At 48.4% G+C, this 17,368-nt stretch overlaps 5 non-coding genes across 5 annotated transcripts; 1 reads left to right on the top strand and 4 right to left on the bottom strand.

Moving 5' to 3' along the window:
• Positions 1–7,431: 7,431 nt before the first annotated feature.
• On the bottom strand, positions 7,432–7,541 carry trnal-uaa (transfer RNA leucine (anticodon UAA)). The gene is made up of 2 exons: positions 7,504–7,541; positions 7,432–7,477 (listed from the first exon to the last, which is right to left on the bottom strand). It is a non-coding gene; the product is annotated as a tRNA-Leu (tRNA).
• A 2,122-nt stretch (positions 7,542–9,663) lies between these two features.
• On the top strand, positions 9,664–9,746 carry trnal-caa (transfer RNA leucine (anticodon CAA)). Its single transcript has one exon. It is a non-coding gene; the product is annotated as a tRNA-Leu (tRNA).
• A 1,999-nt stretch (positions 9,747–11,745) lies between these two features.
• Positions 11,746–11,817, bottom strand: trnaq-cug (transfer RNA glutamine (anticodon CUG)). Its single transcript has one exon. It is a non-coding gene; the product is annotated as a tRNA-Gln (tRNA).
• A 385-nt stretch (positions 11,818–12,202) lies between these two features.
• Positions 12,203–12,276, bottom strand: trnan-guu (transfer RNA asparagine (anticodon GUU)). The gene has a single exon. It is a non-coding gene; the product is annotated as a tRNA-Asn (tRNA).
• Positions 12,277–14,867: 2,591 nt separating this feature from the next.
• Positions 14,868–14,940, bottom strand: trnaf-gaa (transfer RNA phenylalanine (anticodon GAA)). The gene has a single exon. It is a non-coding gene; the product is annotated as a tRNA-Phe (tRNA).
• Positions 14,941–17,368: the final 2,428 nt, after the last annotated feature.

The following is a 17,368-nucleotide window of genomic DNA, read 5'->3' as shown; positions in this document are numbered from 1 at the left end:
CCTGGAGCCCCCGGAGCACCTCCAGAGCCACCCCCCACTCTCCCCAGATTCTGCCCGGGGAAGGGCCACTCTGGCTGGGCATGGCCTCCGCCGAGCACCCCCTGGAACCCCTGGAGCCCCTCCAGAGCCACCCCGCATTCCCCCAAACTCAGTCTGGGGACGGGCCACTCTGGCTGGGCATGGCCCCCACTGAGCACCCCCTGGAACCCCTGGAGCCCCCGGAGAACCTCCAGAGCCACCCCCCACTCTCCCCAGATTCTGCCCGGGGAAGGGCCACTCTGGCTGGGCATGGCCTCCGCCGAGCACCCCCTGGAACCCCTGGAGCCCCTCCAGAGCCACCCCGCATTCCCCCAAACTCAGTCTGGGGACGGGCCACTCGGGCTGGGCATGGCCTCCGCCGAGCACCCCCTGGAACCCCTGGAGCCCCTCCAGAGCCACCCCGCATTCCCCCAAACTCAGTCTGGGGACGGGCCACTCTTCCCTGGGTTGCAGGCTCTGGGACTCCGGGGATGACCACCGGGGACCAGGCCCTCCCTTCGAACCCGGGGACCCACACTTAAGCACCCCCACACGGGCTACACACCCTTGGTTCAGCCCCCTGGAGGTCCGTGCCCTTGGTACTATACCATGGAAGTCCGTGCCCTTGGTACTCTGACTGGAGTACCAAGGGAACGGCCCAGCACTCACCACAGAGGCTCGCGCCGGCCCCGGCCCACCTTTCGTCCCCGGGTACCCACACTTAAGCACCCCCACACGAGCTACACACCCTTGGTGCAGCCCCCTGGAAGTCCGTGCCCTTGGTACTCTGAGCCACTTTAAAAGATAAAAAGCACCAGGACCCCAAGGCCCTGGCTCCCCTGTCCCCTACACCACACTTGGAGGCAGGGCCCTTGCCCTCCACTGGCTGCCCCCGCGCCCAATGTACTCCATAACCGAAGAAGAGAGGGGGGACCCGGAGGCCGGCCTACTAGGGTAACAGGTTTAATTTAGAGCCGGGGCTCTGGACCACAAATGCCTACAACCCCGCAGTGCGCAGGAGCCTTCGAAGCTGGATGAAACCAGAACGGGGCCCTACGATGGCGGTGACCAGCCACAGTTGATAGCAAAGTGAGCCCTGGACAGGCGCTGCATTTGACAAACTCAGAGACAAGGAAGGGACCGGAGTCGGACCAAATATATCATCTGGCGCTGTGTCCAGCGTGAGGGTGAGCCAGCGCAAATCAGGACCACAAATGCCTACAACCCCGCAGTGCGCAGGAGCCTTCGAAGCTGGATGAAACCAGAACGGGGCCCTACGATGGCGGTGACCAGCCACAGTTGATAGCAAAGTGAGCCCTGGACAGGCGCTGCATTTGACAAACTCAGAGACGAGGAAGGGACCGGAGTCGGACCAAAAGTATGCGCCGGCCCTGCCCCCCGCCCCGCGCAGAGCCATCGGACACGTTGAGGCTGAAGGGGACTGGCGCAGAGCCCTTGGGCCCAGGGGCAAAGCGCAGCCATCATCCTTCAAGCCGCGCCTCCTGCTGCGCGGGGGTGAGTGACAATGGGCCCGGATTGTGGTTCCGTCGGACGCGTTGAGGCTGAAGGGGACTGGCTCAGAGCCCCTGGCACAGGGGCTAAGCACAGCCATCATCCTCCAAGCCGCGCGTCCTTCAGTGCGGGGGTGAGTGACAGTGGGCCTGGACTGTTGTTCCACCGGACGCGTTGAGGCTGAAGGGGACTGGTGCAGAGCCCCTGTGCCAGGGGCTAAGCGCAGCCATCATCCTCCAAGCCGCGCGTCCTTCTGCGCAGGGGTGAGTGACAGTGGACCCGGACTGTGTTCCCACCGGACGCGTTGAGGCTGAAGGGGACTGGCTCAGAGCCCCTGGCACAGGGGCTAAGCACAGCCATCATCCTTCAAGCCGCGCGTCCTTCAGTGCGGGGGTGAGTGACAGAGGGCCTGGACTGTTGTTCCACCGGACGCGTTGAGGCTGAAGGGGACTGGTGCAGAGGCCCTGTGCCAGGGGCTAAGCGCAGCCATCATCCTCCAAGCCGCGCGTCCTTCTGCGCAGGGGTGAGTGACAATGGACCCGGACTGTGTTCCCACCGGACGCGTTGAGGCTGAAGGGGACTGGCTCAGAGCCCCTGGCACAGGGGCTAAGCACAGCCATCATCCTTCAAGCCGCGCGTCCTTCAGTGCGGGGGTGAGTGACGGTCCCATCTCCGGAGACAAGGGGCCAGGCGCGGGGGAAGCCAGTCAGACTGACGCCCCGCGCCTGGTGGGACCTCTGTCTCGGCCTCGCTTCCAACGTGTCCGGCGTGAGGTTAGCCGGAGCAAACCACAGCCGCAAAATGTAAACAAACCCGCAGTGCGCAGGAGCCTTCGAAGCTGGATAAAACCAGAACGGGGCCCTACTATGGCGGGTCATGTGTGCCCGTCGACCAAGCTCCTTGTCTGGTATACATAGAACCATGATTTGTACTATTTTCATGGTACACGCGAGTTCGAGACCGGCTGGGTGCACTTTTATCCATGAGGCACTGCACTGCCTCCGGCAGCCGAGTTCGGGGCCCGGTGAGGGCTCCAGGCTCCAGGGGCTCCGACCCGGAGCCTCCGATCTGCAGAAGGTGCTCCCTGGCCGGGCAAAGTCTGGCCGTGTGCGGGGTGGATGGCCCTGGGTCTGGGCGAAGCTAAGATCACGGAGCGGGTCACCTCCGCGTACAGCCCGTGGTCAGCGTGACACTGTGCTCTGCCCCGAGCAATCAGAGCAAACAGCAAGCTTCTGGAAGTGCCCGGGAGTCTGGTAAAATCAAGCCGAAAATAGACCCTCTCATGCCGGGTCTGAGCGGCGCTTAGAGCGCGGAGGAGCGCGGAGCGTGGGGCTCCATTCAGAGGCTCCGTGATCCGCCTTACAACCAGCTCTCACCTCCACGTACAGCCCGTGGTCAGCGTGACACTGTGCTCTGCCCCGAGCAATCAGAGCAAACAGCAAGCTTCTGGAAGTGCCCGGGAGTCTGGTAAAATCAAGCCGAAAATAGACCCTCTCATGCCCGGTCTGAGCGGCGCTTAGAGCGCGGAGGAGCGCGGAGCGTGGGGCTCCATTCAGAGGCTCCGTGATCCGCCTTACAACCAGCTCTCACCTCCACGTACAGCCCGTGGTCAGCGTGACACTGTGCTCTGCCCCGAGCAATCAGAGCAAACAGGAAGCTTCTGGAAGTGCCCGGGAGTCTGGTAAAATCAAGCCGAAAATAGACCCTCTCATGCCCGGTCTGAGCGGCGCTTAGAGCGCGGAGGAGCGCGGAGCGTGGGGCTCCATTCAGAGGCTCCGTGATCCGCCTTACAACCAGCTCTCACCTCCACGTACAGCCCGTGGTCAGCGTGACACTGTGCTCTGCCCCGAGCAATCAGAGCAAACAGCAAGCTTCTGGAAGTGCCCACGAGTCTGGTAAAATCAAGCCGAAAATAGACCCTCTCATGCCGGGTCTGAGCGGCGCTTAGAGCGCGGAGGAGCGCGGAGCGTGGGGCTCCATTCAGAGGCTCCGTGATCCGCCTTACAACCAGCTCTCACCTCCACGTACAGCCCGTGGTCAGCGTGACACTGTGCTCTGCCCCGAGCAATCAGAGCAAACAGCAAGCTTCTGGAAGTGCCCGGGAGTCTGGTAAAATCAAGCCGAAAATAGACCCTCTCATGCCGGGTCTGAGCGGCGCTTAGAGCGCGGAGGAGCGCGGAGGGCGGGGCTCCATTCAGAGGCTCCGTGATCCGACGCTCACCTCCGCACCTCCGAACCATGACTTGAGATTACGGCTGTGAAGGAGCCTTGGAAGCTGGATAAAACCAGAACGGGGCCCATCGATCGCGGTTCTCGTGTGTCCGTCAAACGAGCTCCTCCCCCGGTAGCCGCACAACCAGGAAATGTACCTGTTTCGATTGCGAAAAACGTCATTCTCAAAAACCGCCCGCCCGTCCCTCCCAGCATTACCATTTTGCACATCCCGCGTGAGAGCAGCGTAGGAATTTCTCGGGAGCAGCGTGATTTAGCCCGGGACTCTTGAGCTGAACGCTTATTTCCACGAGCCCAAAAAACGACTAAGTCCAACGGTATATAGTGTACTATTGCCGAAAAACGACAGAGTCTTTAGGTATAGTGTACTATTTCGGTTTTTACTCTAAGTCCCTCAGGGGCATATGGTGCTATACTATGATGGTCAGATCACCTCCAGGCCCCAGGGGAGTGCTTTTCTGGGGGTAAACAGTGCACTGATGATGGGGGATTATTTCATTTTGCTCATTTTGGTGTTTTTTCACATTTTAACCCATTTTCACCCCTTTTGCTCACAACTTCATACTACGGCCCGGAAAAACGACAGAGTCGCTCGGGTATAGTGTACTATTGCCGAAAAATGACAGAGTCTTTTCAGGTATAGTGTACTATTTCGGTTTTTACTCTAAGTCCCTCAGGGGCATATGGTGCTATACTATGATGGTCAGATCACCTCCAGGCCCCAGGGGAGTGCTTTTCTGGGGGCAAACAGTGCACTGATGATGGGGGATTATTTCATTTTGCTCATTTTGGTGTTTTTTCACATTTTAACCCATTTTCACCCCTTTTGCTCACAACTTCATACTACGGCCCGGAAAAACGACAGAGTCGCTCGGGTATAGTGTACTATTGCCGAAAAATGACAGAGTCTTTTCAGGTATAGTGTACTATTTCGGTTTTTACTCTAAGTCCCTCAGGGGCATATGGTGCTATACTATGATGGTCAGATCACCTCCAGGCCCCAGGGGAGTGCTTTTCTGGGGGCAAACAGTGCACTGATGATGGGGGATTATTTCATTTTGCTCATTTTGGTGTTTTTTCACATTTTAACCCATTTTCACCCCTTTTGCTCACAACTTCATACTACGGCCCGGAAAAACGACAGAGTCGCTCGGGTATAGTGTACTATTGCCGAAAAATGACAGAGTCCCTCGGGTATAGTGTACTATTGCCGAAAAACGACAGAGTCCCTCGGGTATAGTGTACTATTGCCGAAAAACGACAGAGTCCCTCGGGTATAGTGTACTATTGGCTGGAAGCTCGGTTTTTTTTCTAAGTCCAGCAGGGGTATATGGTACTATATTCTGGTGGTCAGATCACCTCCAGGCCCCAGGGGAGTGCTTTTCTGGGGGCAAACAGTGCACTGATGATGGGGGATTATTTCATTTTGCTCATTTTGGTGTTTCTTTCACATTTTAACCCATTTTCACCCCTTTTGCTCACATCTTCAAACTCGGGCCCTGATTACAAGTTCTGACCAAATGATGACAAACACGGTATTTATTATGTATTTTTTTCATTTTTTTTATTTTTCCAACTTATACATCCATCATTGGTGCCAGGCAGGTTGTGGAGAAAGCAGTGAAGAAAGGAGAGAGCCATCACAGAAAAGATGTCCATCCAGGGTCAAGGTACCCTGCACTTTTACATATCCAAATGACAGCATTTAAAGTTTTTTAGCGTATGGTATCTCTCGTTGCATGGAACCGCACAGAGGCCAACGCCACACTGACGGCACCTGTACTTTGTTTGCCGCCTGCCTTTGGTACGAGAGCGGTCAGAGCACACGGCGCAGTCTGGACGTCCCTCTGCTTGACAAAGCCAATGACGCTCTGTGAGTCTCTGTGGCATTTCACCCTCCGGTCTTGAGCGCCTCTCTTGTTTTTTGGAGTGATCAGCCAGTAATGCATCAATAATGTTCTGAATGTAAACCTTTAAAGGTTTGTGTGGGCCTGGAGTGGATTTGGTGTATATGATGTGTGAGTTGACAATACTTATGCTTATAATGGCATTGAATATGCGATGATACCATTTCCGGGACCTGTGTGGAAAGAGGTATGTCTTCATCCTCTGGTCAGCAGTGTCCACTCCACCCATGTAGGCGTTGTACTGGTCGACACATACAGGTCTTTTGATGTCACGGAAGCCAGTGTCATCTGTCTTGGATCGGATCCTCCTCTGAACACAATCATTTCCATGGACTGTGGACAACATGGTGAGACGTTTAGTATCGTGCCAAGCACAAGCCAGGAGTTTTCCCTTTCTGCAAAAAACTGGGTCATCTCCTTTTTTCAGCTGTAAGACACTTTTACCAAGGCATTTTGGCATCCCCAACCTGGTAATCCTTACCGTCCCACACAGTCCAGTTTCCAAATCTGCTAATTCATTTGCAATTACAGGCGAGGTATAGTAACTGTCCATGTAAATCTCGTGTCCTTTGCCCGTAAAGGGAGAAACCAACTCACGGACAACTGCGTGTGTTGCTTGCATTATTTTTGTACTGTCCAGTGTGCATTGACCAGCGCAAAACATACCCTGAACAGCTTTCACTCAGGGCATACACTCTATAGCCATATTTGTCAGGTTTATTCGGAGAGTAACATTTTACTGAAGATCTCCCCTTGAAAGCTATTGTCATTTCATCTAAAGAAAGCTCCTTGATTGGACTGTAAACTGCTGCAAATTTGGGAATAATCAAATCTATTATTGGGCGGACTTTGAACAGTTTATCGTGCCCGGGCTCGCCTGTTCTCACATAATCATTATTGTTGACAAAATGAAAGAACGAAAGAATGATTTCAAATCTGTTTCTTGACATTACATTTCCAAATCCAGGCGTTTGTGTAAGCCAAAATGTTCCCCAGTAATCCTCAATTTCAGGTTTCTCAACAAGGCCCATGGAGAGATGCAAAGCGAAGAAAGCTTTCATTTCGGTGACTGATACATCATACCACTCAAGAAATCTTGAATGTGGCTTCAGAATCATAGGTGCCATACACTGATGTGCATATCTATTTGTCTCATCAGTAATGAAAGTCCAAAACTGATCGGTCAGAAAGAGTGACAGAATATCAAATGGATTAGCATCCATCAGATCCATCTCTCCTGTGTAGCCAACTGGGTCTTCAAAAGGTTTGATCCATGCCTCAAATACCTCGACCTCTCTCAGCATGTCCCAGCTCTCATCCACCGGGCAAGTTTTACTGCAGCCACTGGTTCCACTGGTTCCTCGCCTCCGTCTGTCCTTTGCACCTGTCCGTTGTTTCGAAGTCCCTTCATCTCCACTTGGAAATCCATCGTCACTCTCGGGGAGATAATACCCTTCAGAGTCAGAATCTGCTGTAAATTGCATGCCACGTGTACTTCCTCCAGCCATTTTTTTCCTTACCGGATCTGCCCTGGATCATACCTGGCTAATAAAGGGAAGTTGCACCGAACCGACCAATGACTGAAGTGATTCATTTTCTACTATTATTTCATTAATTTCCTTGTACGGTAAAGTTGCATTTCTGCAACTTTGGCGCTTAAAGGGTTAAGCCAATACGACAAGTTTTCAGTCCATTGTCACGCATATGTGCTTGTAATTTAGGGTGTAAAAATGGCTTCCTTTCCAAAGGAAATAATTTTTTTTGTCAGGAGTGGGATTTGAACCCACGCCTCCATTCAGAGACCAGAATCCCCTGTGGCGAGGAAGGGGTTTACCTTAAGGCTGGCACCTTAGACCACTCGGCCATCCTGACACTTTATTTGTGTGAACTGTGAGTATACAGGCTCGGATTCGTTATTACAGTAGCACAAATGACCGTACCTATACTTTGGTAAAAAAACACATCAAACTGCTGTCTCTTTTTAAAGGAGTTTGATGTGGTTGTTGTCACATCAAACTACTGCGTCCTTTAAAAGTCCACATCAAGCTAATGCTTCTTTTTAAAGTCTATTGCAATTGAGATGTCAGTCGAGAGCCGTAACAGCAGTAGTGCATCCAAGAAAGCTGTGTAGTGAATGGATATAGAACCTTTAGTGAAGCAGGAGCCAACAGGCTATTCACATCCTTGTGTAGGGTCTCAAACTACAGGTATTCAGTTTACGATTAAGGAAGATTTCTTAGCAGAAACGAGACAAGACGGGGCACCAGGGTAAAACCCAAAAAGCTAAGATACGGTCCTTAATCGCGCTCGTTAAAAGGTCTGAAGGGTGTTTCACGATTCAGGGACTTACGCATAGTCTAATCAAACAAACAATAGTCAATAACTCTTTCGTGTAGTTTATTTATCAAAAGGGCAATCAAAAAGGGCACCGGAGCAGAAATGCGCACAGGTAAATCACAGGTGATGTTATATCAGATTTAACAGCAGATTTCATGCAGATAATGTTAAACCAGGGTTTTGCCTTTGATAATCAAACGTGTCTATAATAATCTATATCAAAAAGAGGGAAAGTGAGAAGCTAAGGGAGGAGGAACAGCTGAGTTCTACCCAAATCACGCCACAAAAGAACCGCACACTGAAGTCGGCTTAAGATTTTGTAGAACTCGGTCCGGCTGGTCCTTGTCCGCGGACGAGATCCGTGGCGAGGCAGCGGCGTGGAGCGGTGTGGCGGGCGAAGGCAGTGGCGTGCCGTGATGTCCGTGACGCGGGGCGGCAGCGGTGGCGCGAGGCGGCGCGTGGCGATGTCCATCTCCATTCCCCTACACTGCACTCTTTTCACTTTTTGATTCTCAGTTTGTTGGCAAGGAATGACTGATGTGGACCCATTTTGGATGAAAACCGTGTTTTGCGTTTGTGGAAATGAGCATCATGGAAGGATGTATGGGTACTGTGGCGCAATGAGTCGCTAATGGTGAGAGAACATATTTGTTTTTTACACTGGAAAGTCTGCTCGCTTTACTATCTGATGAAAGGCACTGCTGAACAAGGTTCAATTGCCAAGTGTGCTTGAAAAAGTAAGCAAATACATCGGCATTATGTCAAATAACATTATCTTGCAATTTTTCCTCAATATCCAGATTAACTGCAGTATATTGAGTGTGCAATAAATTGGCGAGAGTCGATTGATTGAAAAACTTCCAGTTTTTTTATAGCTAAATTGGTACAGGGGATTTAGCTTAAAGGTAGAAAGATTGATGCCCTCGCTCTCCATTAAACACAGTTGATTGGACAGGGGCTGAACTTTCGAATGTTGCTGGCTCACTTTAAAAAAAAAAAAGATATTGCGGATTGTAGAGTCGCAATTATTATACTATGTGGGCTGTATGACTCTGTGGCGCAATTGGGTAGCGCGCCCGGCTGTTAACCGGGAGGTTGGTAGTTCGAGCCCACCCAGGGACGATAGGAAGAGCAATTGCAGGCAAAGTCTACGAGGCAAAATTGGTCAATGAATATCGACTAACAAGTTCGAGTAGCATTTTTGAAACGCAGGGTAAACTCCCAATGGATATGGAGTCCGTCGCCTTAACCGCTCGGCCACAACGATACGCTGATACACCGCCCCCTGTAAGTATTATCATTAGTAAGCCATGCCACCTCCCCGGCTTGACCTGCAGGTGTCGAAATTGCGCACGCGCCCGTTTTACTCTCTCTCTCTTTCTCTCTCTCTCTCTCTCTCTCTCTCTCTCTCTCTCTCTCTCTCTCTTCTCTCTACTTCTTCATCATAAGGACATAATTGTTTAATTTTTTTTTCATCCTTATTATTTAAAATAAAATAAAAATTGACACAATAGCATTTAAAAAAATATCTATATATTATTTTTCTCTTTTCGGCGTTGTCGCATTCTTTATTAAAAATAGCGTGGCGGCGGCGGCGACCGACCGACCGACCGATCGACACCCCATTTACAAGCGAGCAATGCCATTATAGGCTTTCACCAGGATGGCCGAGCGGTTAAGGCTTCGGACTCAAGATCCGACGGGCGGTGGCCCTCGTGGGTTCGGATCCCATTCCTGGTATTAGCTTCTTGGACAAATATAAAAAAAAAAAAAAACACAACACAGGAAATTTTTGGCGGCGGCAAGGCAACGGCGGCAACGGCAGCGATCGTAAGGTCGACAGATACTTAGGTCCGAGCGCAGCGCGGGCAGTAGCTGGGGGCGCACTCGCCACACACGTGCACGAGGCACCCTCGGTACACGTTCGTCGTTTTAGTGTCCTTGCTCCTGGGGCATATTCGGCACCACTTCCTCTTCGCGGGTACAGCAGCGGGTTCTCTTCCTCCTCCTCCCCCCCCCCTCTCTCTCCTCCCCCTCCCCCTCCCTTCTTCCTCCCTCCCGCGTATACGAGGCGCGACGAGCGCGCTCCCCAGCTGCTCCATGAACAGCCTGCGTCTGTGGCGTTTGCCGACCATCAGGTTCAGCTCCCGCCACAGGACGAAAGCATTGTACGCGGACACGTCGATCATGTTGTGGAACAGGATGAGGGCCGCCGCGATTGCCGTCTCCGTAGGTGGCGCCGCACCGTGGTGAGGATCTGCAAGTTCTTGCTCTTCTTCGCCAGGTAGGAGACCAAGGCGACCGAGGGGACTCCGTTCGTTGCCGTAGCCGTTGGAAGAGGTCCCCGGCGCGGTCTCGCCCAACGTGAACACGAGACGGAAGACGCGATCGCCCTGCGCTTCGTGTCGACCAGTTCCCGCGGGAACTCGCTCCTGTTGGCGCGCAGCGTCCCCAGCAGGGTGAGGCCGTCCCTCTCGAAGAATAGCCTGCGGGCGAGCTCGTACGAGGTGAAGAAGTTGTCGCACGTGACGTTGCGGCCCCCCCCGGCCCCCCTTCCCAGTCCCAGTCCCTCGGTGAGATCGAGCACGACCCGCGTGGCCAGGTTCTTCTCCGGAGGCGCGCGCTTATCGGATTTCCCGGTGTAGACCTGCATCTTCCAGGCGTAACTGGACAGCGAGTCGCACGCGACCCACAGCTTGATTCCGTACTTCGCCGGCTTTGAGGGAAGGGGCAGCGACCTGTCAAAGAAGAAAGAAGAACGAAGAAAGAAGAAGGGAAAAAAAAATAAAAAAAATAATGAAGGAAAAACAAGAACACAAGAACAACAAATATTATTTAATTTGAATTTACTTTTCATGATTTATTGATTTATTGATTTATTGATTATATTATTATTAATTTATTAATTTATTAATTTATTAATTTATTAATTTATTAATTTATTAATTTATTAATTTATTGATTTATTAATTTATTGATTTATTGATTATTATTATTTTCTCTTTTTTTTCTCCATATTTTTAAATAAAAGAAATCACCTCTAAACGAAACCAGCCTCTCGTCTACGGTGACCTCGGATCCCGGATTGTACATGAGCGGCAGTCGCTTGCACCACAAGTCCCACAGCTCCCTGATGGGCGCCAACTTGTCTACTCCTCCTTCTCCTCCTCCTCGCCTCGCCTCTCAAGCGGCGGCTTGGAGGTCCACGCGATTTCCCCGCGTTTAGAGAGCATAAGGTGTTCGTCGTCGTCGCCGCCGCCGCCGCCGCCGCCGCCGCCGCCGCCGCCTTCTTCTTCTTCTTCTTCTTCTTCTTCTTCTTCTTCTTCTTCTTCTTCTTCTTCTTCTTCTTCTTCTTCTTCTTCTTCCCCTCGCAAGTTCTGATTGATTGGCTTCAACGAAGATTACTGTCAGAGGATTATAGTGGTCATTTCTTTGTTTCATTTCTTGCTTATAATAAGTCCTATAAAAGTCCTGTCTCTCCAAGTCAAAGGATTCCTTCAAAACGTCAATGCTTTTCATTTGAGTTTCTTTTGCAATGCGGTGAAACGTTTACGCCTTTTGTAATCCAGGCGTTGAATCATAAGCTTGGTCATAAGAAAACCAGCTCCAGATTTTAACAGCTTTGTTTAGTTTGTATGCTTTGGTTGGCTCCTTTCAGGGGGTAAGCACAGATTTTACCCAAAGATTCTTCATGTTTCTGCACTTTTTCAAAAGAGTAACGCTACTTTCGGGGCACTCAAGGTTCCACTGAGATTTGAACTTGGATCGCTGGATTCAGAGTCCAGAGTGCTAACCATTACACCATGGAACCGCAGACTCCTCCTTGGAAGGATAACGGTCATCCAAAGCTACAAGTCTTTACGTCAATCATCCCTTGCCAAAAAAATGAGAAACAAGGAGTGAAAACAGTGCAAATAATCTTGATGTGCAGCAATACTTTTCCCTCTCTTAATGCAAAGTGTAGCAGCAGTAAACTTGAGGGAGAAAGGTATGGGTTTGAGGGCTCTTCTTGTGGGCTTTTCTGTCCTTGTAAATATTTTTCATAGACAAAAGAGTAGGCATTTCCTGTTTAATAAACAGGCCCTTTTACCAAGGAAGCCGCAGCGCCATAACGATTTCCTGGTTTCCTTACATAATTACATACAGTGGTTACTTCTGGGATTGTATTTCTTGCTTGCTCTGGCAAGGTGAGCAGTCGTCCCTGGGTGGGCTCGAACCACCAACCTTTCGGTTAACAGCCGAATGCGCTAGCCGATTGCGCCACAGAGACAAGAATCTAGGCATATCCATAAAAGACTTGTGCCTGTAATTGCAATAAGAAATGAAGAAAAACTCTGGATTCAGAGCGCTAACGGCTATACCGTTGAACCACACCTTTCTACAGGATGTCCTGTTTTGAAAATAAGTATGACATTTGATCATTGGGCTATATCAAAGAGAGCAGCATTGAAGTAGGCAAACTTCTGCTTCATGGTTTCATTGTGTGGTGGTCATCACATCTGCCCTACACTCAGAAGGTCTTGGGTACAACATTCAGCAAAACCAAATATGTTACCAAACATGTTCATGCTAACAATGTTCCAACGAAAGCTTGCTGTTTATGTTTTATAGATCCTTTCCATGCCATTTATGTCCTGATCTCGCAAAATATCCAATAGACCCAGCATTCCTATTCATTGTATTTTTGAGCAAAGACTAACATTCAGGTACACATGCCGAAACCCGGGATTGAACCAGGAATAACGTAGCGAGAAAATGAACTAGTTCTGTGTGTCCTTTTTTCTTTTCTTTTGATTAAACATAAAACAATACAGGACACGACCAGGGAGCAAAAATCGTAATTAAAAGAACTTAATAGTTACATAAAACATAACATAACATAAAATAAAAACAAAATCACATTTAAATGAAAATAAGGGTCCTACTTGGTCCAAGTCAATCAAATTAGTGCTTATCCAAATTAAGCCTGAATGTCACTGTTTTCCATTCATCCAATGTCTAATGTCTGTTACTATGTCAGTCAAGTCTTTGATCGTTGGCGTGGTTGGTGTCGAGCATTTCTTTGTGATGGCCTTTTTCTCTACAGCCAAAAGTATGTTCCAAGGGTATCCATTTATTGTGTCCATGGCAGGAGTGTTGAGGCCCAAGTACATAGTTTTAAATTTGAGTGGGATGGAAAAGTCAAAAACAGTCTGCAGTGCCCTGTGAATTTCAGTCCATTATTTTTGAGCAACAGCACAGCCCCAAAACACCTGATAGTGGTTTGCCTGCTGGGTTCTCCAGCAGTTAGCATTTCCTTGTGAATAATGGGCACTTTGACATGGTGTGGTGAAAAAAACATATTTTTCCCCTTCAGGCATGTGATTTTGTGGTCTTCCTCAGGGCTGTTCCTACATTTCCACACTCTTGGTCAGACAAAACCAGGTTAACTTCTCGTTCCCATTGGTTTAGAATATACTTAGCAGAACGTTGTCCAGATTACCAATGCATTGAGATCATTTAGAAATGATTCCCCTCGCAAGTTCTGATTGATTGGTTTCAACAAAGATTACTGTCAGAGGATTATAGTGGTCATTTCTTTGTTTCATTTCTTGCTTATAATAAGTCCTATAAAAGTCCTGTCTCTCCAAGTCAAAGGATTCCTTCAACACATCAATGCTTTTCATTTGATTTTCTTTTGCAATGCGGTGAAACGTTTACGCCTTTTGTAATCCAGGCGTTGAATCATAAGCTTGGTCATAAGAAAACCAGCTCCAGATTTTAACAGCTTTGTTTAGTTTGTATGCTTTGGTTAGCTCCTTTCAGGGGGTAAGCACAGATTTTACCCAAAGATTCTTCTTGTTTCTGCACTTTTTCAAAAGAGTAGCGCTGCTCTCTGGGCACTCAAGGTTCCACTGAGATTTAAACTCGAATCACTGGATTCAGAGTCCAGAGTGCTAACCATTACACCATGGAACCGCAGACTCCTACTTGGAAGGATAACGGTCATCCAAAGCTACAAGTCTTTACGTCAATCATCCCTTGCCAAAAAAATGAGAAACAAGGAGTGCAAACAGTGCAAATAATCTTGATGTGCAGCAATACTTTTCCCTCTCTTAATGCAAAGTGTAGCAGCAGTAAACTTGAGGGACAAAGGTATGGGTTTGAGGGCTCTTCTTGTGGGCTTTTCTGTCCTTGTAAATATTTTTCATAGACAAAAGAGTAGGCATTTCCTGTTTAATAAACAGGCCCTTTTACCAAGGAAGCCGCAGCGCCATAACGATTTCCTGGTTTCCTTACATAATTACATACAGTGGTTACTTTTGGGATTGTATTTCTTGCTTGCTCTGGCAAGGTGAGCAGTCATCCCTGGGTGGGCTCAAACCGCCAACCTTTCGGTTAACAGCCGAAACGCGCTAGCCGATTGCGCCACAGAGGCGAGAATCTTGACACACCCCTAAAAGGGTAACGCCTCTAATTGCAATTAGAAATGAAGAAAAACTCTGGATTCAGAGCGCTAACCGCTATACCGTTGAACCACACCTTTCTACAGGATATCCTGTTTTGAAAATAAGTATGACATTTGATCATTGGGCTATATCAAAGAGAGCAGCATTGAAGTAGGCAAACTTCTGCTTCATGGTTTCATTGTGTGGTGGTCATCACATCTGCCCTACACGCAGAAGGTCTTGGGTACAACATTCAGCAAAACCAAACATGTTACCAAACATGTTCATGCTAACAATGTTCCAACGAAAGCATGCTGTTTATGTTTTATAGATCCTTTCCAGGCCATTTATGTCCTGATCTCGCAAAATATCCAATAGACCCAGCATTCCTATTCATTGTATTTTTGAGAAAAGACTAACATTCAGGTACACCTGCCGAAACCCGGGATTGAACCAGGGACCTTTAAATCTTCAGTCTAACGCTCTCCCAACTGAGCTATTTCGGCTACTTTTTCAACAAATTAGGCAAGGGAGCGAAACGTGTGGCATAACGTAGCGAGAAAATGAACTAGTTCTGTGTGTCCTTTTTTCTTTTCTTTCGATGAAACATAAAACAATACAGGACACGACCAGGGAGCAAAATTCGAAATAAAAAGAACATAAATAGCACTAAACATAAAATAAAAACAAAATCACATTTAAATGAAAATAGGGGTCCTACTTGGTCCAAAGTCGATCAAATTAGTGCTTATCCAAATTAAGCCTGAATGTCACTGTTTTCCATTCATCCAATGTCTAATGTCTGTTACTATGTCAGTCAAGTCTTTGATCGTTGGCGTGGTTGGTGTCGAGCATTTCTTTGTGATGGCCTTTTTCTCTACAGCCAAAAGTATGTTCCAAGGGTATCCATTTATTGTGTCCATGGCAGGAGTGTTGAGGCCCAAGTACATAGTTTTAAATTTGAGTGGGATGGCAAAGTCAAAAACAGTCTGCAGTGCCCTGTGAATTTCAGTCCATTATTTTTGAGCAACAGCACAGCCCCAAAACACCTGATAGTGGTTTGCCTGCTGGGTTCTCCAGCAGTTAGCATTTCCTTGTGAATAATGGGCACTTTGACATGGTGTGGCGAAAAAAACATATTTTTCCCCTTCAGGCATGTGATTTTGTGGTCTTCCTCAGGGCTGTTCCTACATTTCCACACTCTTGGTCAGACAAAACCAGGTTCACTTCTCGTTCCCATTGGTTTAGAATATACTTAGCAGAACGTTGTCCAGATTACCAATGCATTGAGATCATTTAGAAATGATTCCCCTCGCAAGTTCTGATTGATTGGCTTCAACGAAGATTACTGTCAGAGGATTATAATGGTCATTTCTTTGTTTCATTTCTTGCTTATAATAAGTCCTATAAAAGTCCTGTCTCTCTCTGTGGGGAAAAGGATAGCTGAGTAGTGAAAGAAGATGTAGGTCAAAAAAGACCTATGAATAGACATTTTGAAGCAATTTGAGTCTATTATGGGTACATAACCCCATAAGCAATATGCACAGGATACTAGCCTCCAAAATCCAGGATTGTGGATTTCAGGTCCATGGTCTAATAGGCTGAGGCACAAGGAAAATACTAATCACTAGACTTGTTGCACGTGGAATGGGCTTATATCTATTACATACAGAACTGTTCCTTAACTCTCAAGCATCAACGAGGCCTTCTTTATACGTCATAAGGCGCTGGTACAGCTAGCAGCCCGGTGTAAACGCTCTCTCTTTTTTCTCACACTTATTGTGCTTTATCTCCTATATTTTGTAAATATAGTTAGTATATTTTTTCTATTTTACTGTAGGATAGGGACACGCGCTGGAATCGTTTTTAATTCAACTGTTTTTGACTTTATTCGGCTGGATTGAGTGTTTTCGTCGTGTCGTGGCGATGTGTCTTGGCTCTGAGTCCCCTGGCTCCGGCCCCGCCCCCCGGCCGGCGCCGTACCGCGTTTACACAAAGGAGGAACTAATGAAACTGCGGAGAACAGTCGTCTTACCCGGAGATCGTCACGTTATCCCGGCGGACATCCTAAGGAAAACGCAACGAAGCAGACGGGCTGGACGTAAACTCCGAGAGAAGAGAGGGACAAACAGGAAGTCGGTTCCCGCCGTAGTCATGGGTAACGTGAGGTCCCTTCAAAATAAAATGACGGAAATAGCGAGCCTCATGCGGTCCCAGAGGATTTATAGGGACAGCAGTGTCTTGATTTTCACAGAGACCTGGTTAACAGCAGAAATGCCAGACTCTATTGTAGGTTTGGACAATTTTCATCTGCTGCGGGCGGACAGAACGAGAGAATGCGGGAAGAAAAGATATATTATCTGCCCCGGGAGTTCTCACATGTGATTTTGATCGCAGTCTATGTGGCCCCGTTTGCCAATGCTCAATATGCTTGTGAAGCACTGCTCTCCTGCACGTGTAGGCTGCAAGCACAGCACCCACAGGCTCTCTTCCTCGTCTCTGGTGACTTTAACCACGCTTCTCCCTCTTCTGTTCTACCAACATACACCCAGTATGTTACCTGCCCCACCAGAAACAATAGAACATTGGACTTGTTTTTTGCCAACACCAAGGAGGCTTATTCCTTTTTCCCCCTCCCCCCCCTGGGCAGCTCGGACCACAACCTTGTACATCTGGGGCCTGTGTATGAACCCATCGTGCCCATGTGGGACAATAAAGGAATATCTTATCTTATCTTATCTTATCTTATCTTATCTTATCTTATCTTATCTTATCTTATCTTATCTTATCTTATCTTATCTTATCTTATCTGATCTGATCTGATCTGATCTGATCTGATCTGATCTGATCTGATCTGATCTGATCTGATCTGATCTGATCTGATCTGATCTGATCTTATTTACCATTAAATCAACTCTTACCTTCTCAAATCCT

This window comes from Eucyclogobius newberryi, unplaced genomic scaffold (genome assembly GCF_026437365.1).
Source record: "Eucyclogobius newberryi isolate DKJ021-1_F unplaced genomic scaffold, fEucNew1.0.hap1 SCAF_29, whole genome shotgun sequence".
Taxonomy (NCBI): domain Eukaryota; kingdom Metazoa; phylum Chordata; class Actinopteri; order Gobiiformes; family Gobiidae; genus Eucyclogobius; species Eucyclogobius newberryi.
This window is presented reverse-complemented; position numbering and strand designations above follow the sequence as displayed.